The sequence below is a fragment of the Ornithodoros turicata genome, chromosome 5 (assembly GCF_037126465.1).
Source record: "Ornithodoros turicata isolate Travis chromosome 5, ASM3712646v1, whole genome shotgun sequence".
Lineage (NCBI taxonomy): Eukaryota > Metazoa > Arthropoda > Arachnida > Ixodida > Argasidae > Ornithodoros > Ornithodoros turicata.
In genome coordinates, this window is record NC_088205.1 from 36,776,970 (window position 1) to 36,791,447 (window position 14,478).

At 46.4% G+C, this 14,478-nt stretch overlaps 1 long non-coding RNA gene across 1 annotated transcript; it reads left to right on the top strand.

Annotated features, from left to right (window-relative positions):
- The first annotated feature begins 5,505 nt into the window (after window positions 1-5,505).
- On the top strand, window positions 5,506-6,314 carry LOC135395528 (uncharacterized). The gene is made up of 3 exons (XR_010423146.1): window positions 5,506-5,563; window positions 5,738-5,809; window positions 6,234-6,314. It is a non-coding gene; the product is annotated as an uncharacterized LOC135395528 (long non-coding RNA).
- Window positions 6,315-14,478: the final 8,164 nt, after the last annotated feature.

Below are 14,478 nucleotides of genomic sequence, written 5' to 3' on the forward strand. Positions count from 1 at the left end.
TGTAGCTTCCCTCTTTGACTGCTGGTGTATCAGCCCCTTGGAGGCCTCAGAAGGTGCAAGTATTATTCTTAGAAAGTCATTGGCGATTTCCTTTTCTGTCCGGCTTTCCTTTAGGCTGATTGCTCTGAAAGGGGATATTTGCCTGGGCAAGGATTTCAGACTTTTCACTATTTGCCAGAGCCGGGTAGTTGTGTTCGATGGCGTCATGGCTGAGCACGTAGATCTCCACTTTAGTATGGAAAGGTGTTTCAAGTGCCTCTGTATGCGGGCTTTAAGAGCTACGGCTTCTCTCCAATGACTTACATCCCCTGATCTCCTATACCTGCGTTCAGCACGGCGCCTTTCTGCCCGTAACTGTTCAAATTTGGCGTCAATACTTGTATAACTTGTTGGGATGTTTACCCTCTTCGTGGTCGCTTTGATGTTGTTTTGGATTGTTGTAGTAAACTCCTCTGCTGTTTGAGTCCCAGGCAGTGAGGATGTGTTCTGCTGCCGGAACACTTTCCAGTTGGTGAGTGAAACAGTTCTCCTTGTCTTCACTATGTCCTTCACGTCGCTATGTACAATAAACAATGGTATGTGATCACTGCCTCTTGTGTCAGTATCAGTATACCAGGTGAGGTGTTGCACAATATCCTGACTGCATAGTGTTAAATCCAGCACACTTCCATATGAGGGACCACGGATATATGTTGCTGATCCATCATTGGTAATACAAAGGTTGTGCTTACGGATTAGGAGTTCCACCTCTCGGCCCCGCTTGGTTAGCCTGGCACCTCCCCAGAGAGGCGAGTGAGCATTAAAGTCGCCACACACTATAAACGGCTTCTGAAGACTGGCCAATAGGCTGTCGAGGGAGTTGACTTGGAACGTGGAAGATGGCGGGATGTACACATTTGCTACAGTGTAGCTAACCTTCCTGATCTTGATCTTGCATATAATATATTCTATGTCCTTTTGGCAGTAACCTTGTATTTTGGTGCTCGATAATGTCCGATGTACTGCCAGTGCTGCTCGGGATACTCCCGCAGAAGTGTGATACAGTTCATATTGCGAGATGCGAAATGTTGTGTCTATGAGTGGTTCTGATAGGGCAAGTACTGGGACAGGGTAGCGGTACAAAAAATTCCTAATGTCTCCAATCTTTTGTTTGAGTCCACGAGAGTTCCACTGCATGATAAAGGCACTGTTATATATCCTATTCATGACTGGTGTGAACGAGTGTCTTGTACAGGATTGGCTCAAAGGCTAGAACGCGCTGGACTTCGGGGAGGTCCTTGGCATTGGGAAGAGCAGCCATTATGGCCTTCAGTGCAGCAAACAGGAACGGCACTATGTAGACAACGAAGTCCGTGTCCTGGGATTTCTTCGGATCGAGCGGGACATTGCTCGCAGTTGGTGGCGGGGGAGGAGGAATTTTGGGGCACGGTTTTTGGACTTTCGATGTGACCGTGGCCCTGTCCTTCTTCCAGGCGTTAACTTGGGGCTGCTGTTTTGGCTGTTGAGGTTTAGGTTTCCGATCGCGTGGTGGCAATGGGGGCCTTCCCAACTCATTGGCTTCGGGAAGACGTGGAAAGTCACTTGAGTAACACGCTTGTTGGTTTGGCTGTTGAGTACTCTCTGGCTGGCGAACCATCTTGCGATTCAGTGATCCACTATTTGCTGCCCCTGAAACTCCATCATACGCTAGCTGTTTGAGGGCTTCGACGGCTGCGCGTCGACACGGACATCCTCCGTATGTTGCTGCATGTGGACTGTTACAATTCGCGCAGCGGCGTTCCCGCCTACATGTGCAGTCCTTGTGACTGTGCGATCCAGCGCAGGATTTACATTTCTGCGTTCCTCTGCAGTTTTTGGCTATATGTCCAAAGCGGAGACATTTATAGCATTGTGTTGGGGATAGAAATTCCCGAACCTTGAAAGTGTTGAATCCTAGGGTAACCTCTTCAGGCATGGACATGTCTGATCTGAATGTGATAATCACACTGTCGTATTGTCTGACTCTTGTGACACCTGTTTCGTCGGTGTTAAAGCCTCGCTGCCGGCGGACTTCGATAGCCCCGACTGGCTTTAGAAAGTCCAGTAATTGCTCATCCGTATAGGGAATGCGGAGACCAGTGATCTTTCCAACATTTCTTGCATAAGACTCTGGTATTCGGGTAGTTACAGCCACATTCGCAATGCTTGTAAGTGCCAGGAGCGCTTTCGCAGCTGTGGGCGACGCCACCGTAATGATGAGACTACCATCTCGGGAGATGCGATTGCTTTTAATTCGCTCTTGGGTCGCCTTCATAACATCGCTGGCTATTGTGTTGGGGTTCACTTGTAGGAACGAGACATCTGCTTTTACTGGTCGCAGTATGACAGGAATACCGGACTTTCTGTTCTTCTTTGCAACAACAGTTACAAATCCTTCATCGTCTTCCATTTGGTTGTTGCCTTCAAGGTTTTCTTCACGTGATAATAACGGACTTTGACAACGCGAATTCGTTTCAGATGGAGATTGGCTCTCATCTGTTCTGAAGCGCTTGCACGCAGCAGATGACCTACCGCTATTAGAAGCTCGCAGCGATGATTCCATGAGGGTCGGTACGGCTAATCCTTCCGAGGTGTCCTGCATGCTTCGGCTAAAAGCCCACAGGTCGTTGCAAACGACCTGACTGAAAACTGCTGTTCAAACTGAAACTAGGCCTAACGTAGGAGCTCGAACAAATGTCGTCTTCACTCGTCAGTATCTTCTTCTTCTTTTTCCCGTGTTTTCATCGCGCTACTCTACTACAAGTATAAATGCCCTCTTGGTTTTCACACGTCACGCGCGCAATTTCAGCGGCACGGTGAAGCTCCTCCTTGAGCTTCCGCAAGTATTGACTTGGGGATTCGCGCAAAGTGTCCGGCAGATAGACCTCTCCGGTGCAGGTATTCTTCAGGATAGCCAAGGGACCCGTCGGTGTGCGACCGTATAGCATCTTGAAGGGTGATATGCCAATAGTGTCATGCGGGACTTCCCTGTAAGCCCACAGTACATAGGGTAGGAATCTGTCTCAACCCCTGTGCTCCCTCTGGATGATGTGATGCAGCATATTTTTGAACACCCTGTTCCATCTTTCAACAGAACCATTGCTTTCCGGGTGATCAGGAGTCGAAAACCTCGGTGTGCACCCAATTCCCTTAAGGAGCTCCTGTGTGAGGGCGGCTGTAAAGTTAGTCCCCTGGTCGCTGCGTATTTCCTCGGGAACTTCTGTTCGACTGAACACCTCCAGAAGCGCCTCACACGTTGCTTTCGCAGTGAGCGACCTTAAACAAATTACTTCCGGCCACCTAGTGTGCAGGTCGACTACACAAATCGCGTAGCGGTGCCGATGAGAGGACGGCGGCTCGATCGGACCTATGATGTCAACGTTCACCCGCTGAAACGGCTGTTCGGGTCGCGTCAGTGGAGTTATGGGTACCCGATCGTTTCTCCGACTGACGGATCTCAGCTGGCAACCGAGACACGACGTACAATGCCTTTTCGCGTCTGCCTCTATGCCGGGCAAGTAAAAGCTATACTTGATGCCTGCCATTGTTTTCTTGACCCCAAGGTGCCCACCCCAGGGCGATGTATGCGCAAGCAACAACACTCCAGACCTTCGCAACTGTGGGAGGACTAGTTGGGTGACCACCCTTCCCCCGATCCTGTCCCGGTGGTATAAAATACCATCTTGTATGTACATCCCACCTTTGCCGTTTTCCGCGTCCCTAAATGCCTTGGCGAGTGTCGCGTCGCCAACCTGCGCGCTCCTCGTCTGTTCTCACAGGGGGGCCATATGTCCGCCATTTTTGTAACTACCCTCAAGCGGTCGCTTGTGGCAACGCCGCCATCTTGTCATGGACCCACGTCACGGAGCCATCATCCAATGATATGCCCCGCCGGTTTGTTTTCCTTATGTTTTGATCATTCCGCCTGTTCGCTCCCCCGTTTCGTCTGCTTCGCCGGCGGCGAAATTTTCCAAGGTCGGGATTAGGGTACAGATGCGATTGTGTTTTGCTTTCGTCAGTGTTCCGAATTTTTTATGGCGTATCCATAATCGAACATGGTACTTTGTTGTTATCCGGGTTGTAGTAACCGTTCCACGTTTGCTGGCAAAGCATCTGGCATAACATACCACCAGTAAGTACGCCACTTGGACTGTGCTTTCAGTTGTAGTTTCACTTCCCGACTACACTTCCTAGCTTCCCTCGAGAACCGTCTCTACGATTGTCGTGGGAACATGCGATCGGGAGACCAGACCTTGTGCCAACAAAACACAGCGTTGTCTGCTCGAAGCACTTCAGAAACGAAGACTTCGACAGAACTTCGCTAACACGGGTCCGTCTACGTGAAGGTGCTGTCCCCATTCCTTCGCTGCAGGTTCAGCAGGTAGGCATCGTAAACAAAATGCAATGGTGTAGTCAATTACCGGTGGCTGCATTGCCTCCAGTTGCTTGGGGAGGAGCCAGTTGCTGGAGTGAGCGATCCCGAACCCAACGCACAAGAGGCAAGAGCATTGATGACAGTATGTGTATTATAATAAACAGCACATCTTCTTATTATCCCATCACAGTTGCTTGAGGAACAGTCAAGCATGCTAGGAGTGAGCATGCCAGAACCCAGTGCACAAGAGGCAGGACATGTGAGCATATATATCATGTGAACAGTATATGCCTGCGACATGGTTGTCTAAATCTCAGTGTCATGCCCAAGCGGCTCCCCGTGAGACCTGGACGAACTTGTGTCGGGAAAGTAGTAGCAAAAAGTTAAACTAGGTCCCACTGCCAGTGTGTACTCCTTCATTCCCCATGGTGTTCACCAGGAACTGCAGAAAGGCTTCACAGTGGTAGAACTCAGATTTCGAACAACTGTGTCGCAGGCAGTATACATATGAGTATCACAGTTGTTCTCACATTACAGGTGCACGAGGTCGTGGATATGCCTTCTGTGCCTCCTTCACCTGCTTTGGTACGTGCTAAAAATCTCCTGAAAACGTATTGCAGTGGTTCTGAAACCACGTACGTTATGGCAGGGGCGACTATCTTTATGTGGAGTCGCTTCAATAAAACTTTTGATGAGTCTATGCCTGTAGAAACTGTCTTATTTTGAAGTACAGGGAGTCCAAATTGCTGTCCTTTACGCAGGTTGTTGAACGAGAGCGTGTCACGAAAAAAATATTTGAATCTGCTACCTGAGTTACAAACAGGTTCTATGTCAGGAGCATCACCTGTTTGTTACTCAAGTAGCAGGAAAGTAGCATTCGTTTTTCTTTTATTGCTCTCTTTAAATATTTTTTCCTGACACTGGCTCGTTGAACACACTCGTATCTATATCCTTTTCCTCCCCTCTATAGGACATATCGGTGGGTGACGTACATGAAGACATCAGTGGGGTGAGTTATTCACTTACCTCCGCATGCACATTGTCATGGTGCTGTTTAGCATCTCAACTTGGGAAGTTTTCCATTACAATATCCCTTCTCTTAATCTATAGGACAGCACTGGGTTTGACTGCACACATATTCTTACATGTGACGAGCAAAATGACCCATTGGTAAGACATATCACCGACTACGCAATAAGTATTTATGCATGCAGTTCTTAGGGCCGTTATTTAACTTGTGGGTACGTGGGTTTTGACTGTTGGTTTAGGTGTCATAAATTGTGCATCTTGTTGCAGCAATAACGTCTTTTCAGCATAATGCAATCTTTTGTATTTTGCTTCTAGAGCTTCTCTGATGACACAAGTTCAGTAGGGACACCTGGGCCATCCGTTCAGTCATCCAGGCTGTCGTCTGTAGTAAGTCTTATTGTACTTTTTGTAGTATCTAAATGCTGCATGCAAGGGAGGTTAACTGCTATAATTAAAGCAAGGAATAAAGAAACCTAAGGAGGGAGCGCACCACATTATCTTGGTTGGAGAAGGTGTGGTGGAAACGGAGGACAAAAAGTGGCGAAATTGATGTTACTCCACATGGGCAATGTAAATTAGAGGATGTAGTGTGGTGCCATTAGTGTTGGTCAAACAAAGGCCGGGGGGGAGAGGGAGCGAAGCACATGAGCAGCTAGCCAAGAGAGGAGCTTTGTTCAACCAACAGCTATATGGCAGCCACTCTCTTTTTTTGGCTTCTTTCCTCCATGAATTAGGGTATGCAGACTCTACAAAGTTGAGCATCTTTATGATGCACTATTCATTTATGCTCCTATCTGTCTGACCTTTTCAGGGCACTTCCCCGCTTGCCTCCCTTACCAGCCCAAGCACCAGCAGAGGCGTGCTCGTGGTAAGGGTAATACTCATAAACATAACACTTGAATATGATATGATATTATACATCATGTCGTGAACTGGCAGTACCTGATAGGAAACAGATGCAATATCTTTAGTCAGGTTACAACTTGTGACACGGACGTCTGAAATCTCAGTTCCACGCTATGGCTATGTTCTGCAATTTCTGGTGGACACAGTGCTGGGAATGAAGTATAGTAAAGAGTAGAGATGGGACGAATCCAGAATCTTGCAAATCCGAATCCCAGGAAGGTTCTGCGAATCCATGAATCTTACGAATCTCGAAATCTTTCAAATCCTTTTTTTAAAAAGAGTTTGAAAAGCCAAGAAAAAAAAGACTTCTACTGGAGAGTGCTTTGAAGCAGAATATGACACATTTGTTGAATTAAAAAAAAAGTTCAGTTTTGGGTGAAAGTATACCCATATACAGTCGACCCGCGTTTATCCGGACGGCTTCGTTTCCTGTGAAAATGTCCGGGTAGCGGGGGAACCGGATAAGTGAAACAGGAAAATCCAGAGTGATCCTGAAAGGACGTCTTTATTGACCATTACACAGAAAACTACATATCCATTGTCACCTGTTTCATTCTGATACACGCATCCAGTTCTTGCAAACCTTTGCTAATGCCATTGAGTTGCGAAATATTGTTCTGTTGCACGAAAAATAATAGCACTGTTCTCAGTGCCGCCCGTGCATTTTCTAGCGTCACAGCTGGTGCATCCACGCTTTCATCATCAGATTCTTCTTGAACACTATCGGAAGCGACGACACTGACGATGTCGTCATCTGTGATTGCAGCGCAGGGATCCTCGTTGCGGACCTTCTCAGTCTGAAATGACCAGACTGCTCAGTGGATTACTTTTGTTGAACGTGCAAAGTCGGAAAGGGAGAAAATTCTTCCTAGCAACACTGCCTTTGTGTCAGTAAAAAGGAGGCCACGACCAGGGTTCTCGACCTCGCTTGACTAGGTGTGGGCCAAGTGTCATTCCTGGGCAATGACCGGATAACTGAAGCGAATTGTTTGGTATTAGTCACTTCTGTTCCCTGGAATTCTCGTCCGAGTCCGGAAGCTGAAGTCCGAATAAACGAGGGCGAAATACATGGGGAGAAATCCGTCCCCATGCTTTTTTGTCCGGATAGCGCAGGATCCGGATAAATGAAGTCCGGATAAACGCGGGTCGACTGTAGTATATCTAACGTATTGTTCATCGACTACGAAAAATTCATAAATTCTCGTGTCTGAATTATTTCCAGAAAGCTAAAGCAACAATCAAAAGCAGAACCATATTACTTTTAAACTTGTAATGTAACAGTTCCAGCCTGAACTCTTTCAGTCCAGGGCAATGTAAACAAACAAACAAGAAAACACCCGTCGGTCGATGAGGCTTTCGGCGAACTCCGGAGGCACCAATTTATAAAAGAATCAACCAAATGTGGTCAGTGGATTTGAAAGTCTCGATTCGCCGTTTTGGGCACTGGGATTCGGATTCCCGAATCTCGAATCTCTGCCTAGGATTCGTGGATTTGAGGATTCGCGGATTCGGCTGGCACATCCCTAGTAAAGAGTAATGTTAGGACGCAGTCTACATGTTTACTACTACTTTCCTCATACTGTTCTGTTCTGAACTTCTGGAGAGTCGCTAAGGCGTCATACAGAGATTTCATGCAACTGTGTCCATAGCTGTACATGCCTGCTGAACAGACTCACAGTTACATTTGCGGCTGACATATACATGTCACATCACGAGAAACTGGTCAGACCACTTCACGAAGAGAGTGATAAAAATATACTTGAGTTACAAACATGTGGTACATCAAGAGCAGCACTTGTTTGTGCCACAAAGGTAGCCTCCAGTTTCTGTGTAGCACTCTTATTACGAAGCACTCTGGTCGGTTTTTCATGATGCACTTGTATAGTGTGTGACTATTGATACGGGCAAAATTAGTATTTGTTTTGTTGGGTGGGGCAAATAATAATGCACTGTGCATAGTGCAGTTCGAGGTTAAATATTTTTGCATTAAGAAGTGCCTTCAAAGGAAAAAAAAAAGAGATAAATACGTGTATTCGCAGACAGTTGGATGTCATGGGGAACTGTCGAGTTCATTCGGCATTTGTGCATGCTGATGATTCTTACTAACCCTCATACATGTTACAATGAATTGTACTCAGTCTGAGCCAATAAAAATGGATTCTATCGACCACAATGCCATGAGGTCCTTGTGATTTGCATGCCTGATACTTTGTCACCTGTTGCGGCTGCTACAATTCAAAGCCAAATCTCTTCTTTATTCGGTAAGTATACTCTATATACCAAAGGAAGTAAGTATTTTGTTTCACGTGCATGTTGACACTGAGAAAATATCTAAAGTTAGGTGCAATTGCTCATATGGCAACTTATTCTCCGTGCTCTATTCAAACTCCCTTCATGAAGTACCAGCACACTCTTCTCCCTATTTTGAGTCATGAGGGATTTTCTTTTAATTGTACTATTAAGCCAATATAAATGCATGTCACCAAAATCTGCAAAAGGTCGCAGTACCTGAAGTAGTACGCATGCTCCGTTTTGTGACTTGCCGGAATATCCAGTGGAGTCTATGCAATAAGGCACCCGCATATTGTCCTAGGAAAACTCAGCTGAGGACACACCTGTGAAAGCCTTCCTCAAAAAAGGAGTAAGACGAATTGGCAATCTGAACACCATCAACAAAAAGCGGATCAAGGCATTGCAGCAAGCCCAACGCCGTATAAAGCAGAAGGTTGCTAAATTGCAGCACATCATATCAGATTTGACTTCCAAAAACATTTTGCTTGAAGAACATGCAGGCTGTCTTGAAAACATTGCTGGGGCGAACAAAGATCTGCTGATGCGACAAGTAGCGAAAAAGGGAGGAACCAGTTTGCCACATCAGTATAGCCCTGAGTTGCGTGCCTTTGCACTCACCCTTCATTTCTACTCACCGCGTGCCTACAACCACGTGCGTAAAACGTTTGACACATGCTTGCCTCATCCACGCACTATAAAAAAGTGGTACCAGTCGATTGATGGAGACGCTGGATTTTCAAAGGAAGCACTGTCTGCATTGGAAATGAAGGCTGTGACTAACTCAAAGAAAGGAGTACAAACTGCGTGCAGCCTTATGGTTGACGAAATGGCCATTAGAAGACACATTGAGTGGGATGGGAGGAGGACGTACGGGTATGCAACTGCTGGGCCAAATTGTGAAGATTCCAGCGTAGTTGCCAAAGAGGCTTTCGTGATGCTCCTTGTTGCAATGAGTGAACAGTTGAAGTTACCCATTGGCTACTTTCTGGTTGATGGGATTACCGGAGAACAACGAAGTAACCTTGTACTCGAAGGGTTGTCACTTTGTCACGACGCTGGCGTGACCGTTGTTTCCCTAACCTGTGATGGTGCTGCAGCCAACCTATCTATGCTTCAAAGCTTTGGTTGCTCACTGCGGTACGACAGCTTATGCACAAGCTTTCCACACCCCAACACGGCGATGCCTGTAAGTGTTTTTCTTGATGCGTGCCACATGTTGAAGTTGGTGAGGAACGCACTCTGCCACTTCAAGTCGTTTGTTGACGAAGATGGGCATGAAATATCGTGGAAGCACATTGAAGCTCTTCACTCAATCCAGCAGAAAGAGGGACTTCATGCAGCAAATAGACTACGAACAGCACATGTACATTTTCAACAACAGGTCATGAAGGTCAGCCTTGCTGCAGAGCTTCTCAGCACATCAGTTGCAGATGCCATAAGTGAGTGTCGAGACCTGGGTGTACCTGGATTTGAAAACACTAAAGGAACTGAGAGGTTCTTGAGGATAATTAACAACGTATTTGACGTCCTAAACTCTGTAAATGTTCACCAGAAATGTTGGAAGAAGCCGCTGTGTCCTGGAAATATTGAAGATGCCCTAATAATGTTCCAGATGGCTACATCCTACATACGTGCTCTTCGTAAAAGTGAATGTGGAAAATCTGGGCCATTTCTTGTGCAGACAAACCGAAAAACCGGATTCCTTGGCTTCCTTGTGTGCTGCAATAGTACCATTCAGCTCTACGACTTCCTTCTTTCCAAGTCCCTTGTCAAGCATCTTCCCACACACAGGGTCAGCCAAGACCACCTTGAACTCTTCTTTGGTTTGATAAGATCACATGGTGGCTACAACAACAACCCAACCGCAAGGCAATTCGAAGCAGCCTACAAAAGGTTGATTGTTAATACCGAAGTAGAAGCCTCTGAAAAGGGGAACTGCCGTCCACTTGAAAATATCTCAGTACTTCACGTCAGCAGTGTGACACAACCTCGTTGAGAAGATGTCATAAATTGGACATCGAGAGGACGAAGCAACACAGCTGAAGGAATTCTCCAAGATGACCTTCCTGACCATGATTACTTCTCGGACCCAACGGAGCCAACCATTTTTGGGGACAGAATAACTGTTTTCATTGCGGGACATATAGCATGCCGCCTACAAGAATATTTGAATTGTGAAACCTGTATCTCCCAGCTAACTGTGCCCATGTCTTCCATCCACCACTCTCTCATGCAGCGAAAGGACAAGTACGGTGAATTTCGGTACCCATCTGACGATATTATCACAATCTGTAGGAAAGCGGAAAGGCTGTTACGAAGGGCTCTCCTGCAAGACACCCTTCTGCAAAGGGTACTCTTAAAGGTTATGGAGTCCACTTTGGACAGCAGTGTCTTTAGCCAAATACGGAGTGAGCATATGCTTGAACAGACATGCCTTGAAAATCACTTTTTTCATTTGATAAGGTCTGTTGCCCAGAGGTATTTAAGTATACGTATGCTTCATGCAGCCAAGACACGTACAGAGGAGCTGCATAAGCGTAGGTGTCGCCAGCTTTTTACAAAGCTCACCCAATTCAAAGGGCAGTAGGCAATACTTGCAGAGGGTGTATCATTCGATACATTTGATACGTCATCATTGGGGTTTGTAAATAGTACCACGTTTTTGTATAGGAAGGGAGTTGCCTCAGGACAGAAGCCGCCGATATTTCGAACAGAGACTGTTCTTCTTCTGGGCACCGTCCTCATCATTGGCATGGTATTTAAAGGGTTAGGTGTGACGTGTTTAAAGGTTCATGCGAATTGTGTGTCAACAGCCCGGAGGGAAGAAAGGGTCCGTACGGGTTTTTACGGCCGGAGTGAATGGCCGCTTTGTTAGAGTGTGCAGGGGATTATGTGAATGAAGTCATCTAGGCTCCTGACCGGTTACAGAAAAATGGGGGTTCACGAACATGTGGACCAAATGGGACAATAGGCAAGAATTGGCAAGCATAGCGAAAGATAAGGAGGTTAGTGGTTACGTGGGGAAAATTCCAGAACGAGCAAATTTGTTTTTTTTTAATATTTGTAATACAAAGTTGTGGCATGCAATAAAGAAAGCAGAAGGCAGTGGCAATGCAGAACATAACTGATGATAATGGCGATAGAAGGGAAAAGCATATTTTATTTGTGAAGTGTTTCCAGGGTGTCTTGTGATTTGTTGATACCGGACGGGTGAAGAGCGTTGAACCTGTATATGAGATACGACTCCCTATCACGTCTGTCACGTGTGGATCTAAACCCGGTTTCTAAAATATATAGTTTAATGTTGCCAAAATTGTGACCAGGAACGTTAAAATGTTCCGCGACTGCTTTGGAGAGTTTGTTGGACGTGTCGGTTCTGTGTCCGGTAAGGCGGTTGTTCATTTGTTGGCCGGTTTCACCAATGTATTGCATAGAGCAGTCGCCGCATTCAATGCAGTATATGACATTGGAGCTTGTGCATGTGAATGCGTGGTTAACGGCGTGGGTGTAATTGCTCGCAGTGCTTTTGATGGAGTTAGCGTGTTGAACGTGCTTGCATGTTTTGCAGCGCGGGAGGTTGCAGGGTCGTGTTCCCGTGTACGGGGCGCTCGTTTCGCTGATTTTGGCATTGACCAAGGAGTCTGCCAGGTACTTTGCGCGTCGGTATGTCACCTGTATGGGATGGGTGAATATATTGCTAAGTCGGTCACTGCTTTGGAGGAGGGGCTCGTGCTTCTGTTGAATGGCTTTGATGTTTGGAAGTGCGTTGGAATATCTTGTGATGAAGCTTATTTGGCACGCATCAGGATTTTTTCGGTTTTCCAGAACCTGGTTTCGATCGAGTGTGAGTGCCTTGCGACGGAAATCGGTTAGGAGGGAGTCTGGATAGTCCCTTTGGGCAAGTGTACTGCAGAGCTCGTCAAGCTTTTCAGCGTAATCTGTGTCGTTTGAACAAATTCTGCGTAGTCTTACACTCTGCCCATTAGGAATTCCAACCTTACAGTGACGCGGGTGGTGACTCTTGAAGTGAAGGTATTGTTGTTTGTCAGTTGGCTTTTTGTATAGTATTGTGGTGAGGTTGCCGTTGTCCAGTGATATTGTGGTGTCGAGGAAGTTAATGAAGTGAGTTGACTGTTGTGATGTGAACTTTATGTTGCTATGCGTGGTGTTCAGTAGATGAACTTTTGAAATTCATGTTCACCGTGTTCCCATATTATCAGTATATCATCGATGTATCGAAGGTACACAGTGGGTTTTAATGAGAGGGCGCTGATAACTTTGTTTTCTAAGAACCCCATGAAGATATTTCCGTATGTGGGTGCAACAGGTGTGCCCATACTTGTACCGTGTACTTGTAGGTAGTATTCACCATTGAACTCGAAGTAGTTCAGTTTAAGGACTAAGTCCATTAGAGCGAGTATGGTTTCCGTGTCTTTTCTGGTGTTTGTTGTAGAAAGGGTATTGCAGAGGGCTGTGATTCCGTCGTTGTGTGGGATGTTAGTATACAGTGATGTCACATCCAGCGTGGCTAGTATTGTGTCCCTACCAAACGTACGAGTGTTGTTTATATCTCTGATTATTCTGAGGAGGTGGGGTGTGTCTTGTACATGCGATGGCAGTGTTGTCGGAATATGGTTTAAATAGTGGTCCAGGAATTTCGAGAGTCTTTCTGTTGGTGTGTTATTGTTAGATACAATTGGCCTGTCGGGGATGTCAGCCGTATAGAGCTCGTTGGCGTGTACCTTGTGGATTTTGGGCAATAAATAGAAACGACCTGCGCCTGTGTTTGATGGGGTGAGATATCTGAGGTCATCACGTGTGATGAGCTTTCGTTCGTGGAGGTTCTGTATGGTATGGGTTATTAGCGCCGTGTACTTCTTTGTAGGGTCATGGTCCAGTTTGAGGTAGTGTTGCGTATTGTTGAGTTGCCTATGAGGTTCAGAAATATATTTATCTGTGGGCCAGATGACGATACTCCCACCCTTATCTGCGGGTTTGATAATGATATCATCTCTGTCAGCTAGCGCTTTGATGATGTCACGCTGTGTTTTTGTGAGGTTGTGACCACGCGAGCTTTGGGAAATACCGCGAAGGATGTCGTTGCTTACTAGTTTAATGTACAGGTCTAATGCGGGTTCTCGGCCGTGATTTGGTGTCCAGGTTGATGGTAGTCGGAGGTCGTTGTTGTTTTCTTGTGTTGTATCAGCGAAGAATTCTCTAAGGCGTAGCCGTCTCGCAAAGTCTGATATGTCTTTGTGGATTTCGTATTCGTTAACAGAATTGAGTGTAGGGCAGAATGTTAACCCCCTAGAGAGGACTTGTAGTTCGTCGCTGGTTAGTGAGCGTGATGTATCTATTACGGTGCTTGTGTCAGCGTTTTGTCTGGGCGGCTCAGCGATGTTGCGGGGAGTTGTGGCTGTGCTGCTGGAAATGATTTGTTCGGCTGCTGCGTGTGTTGTGTTAGTGGGTTCGGTATCCGTGTCGTTGTTGGAATTAGGTTCTCCGAGTTTTGAGTGTTCCTTGTTAGCTAGCTCGCGGTTGAGTTGTTGAATGTGTAGTTCGAGAGTGTTTGCCTCCGCGTCGGTGAGACTGATATTGTTTACGTGGGCCTGGATCGTAGCGAGTTGCGCGTGGCACTGTTTCTTTAATATTTCTAGAAACGTACGGGCTGTGTTGCTAAGGGCTGATGCCCAATCTAGCTCTAGTTCATCGGCCCAGGACGCATACTAACCCCCCTGTCCCCCACTCCTTCCTGCTATCCTCTCTCCGTCTGTCCACATCTGTACGTCGCTCATAGCCACAGTTGCTTCGCGGCGCTAACACGCAATCAAAAAAAAAAAGCTCTAGTTCAGGTGTCA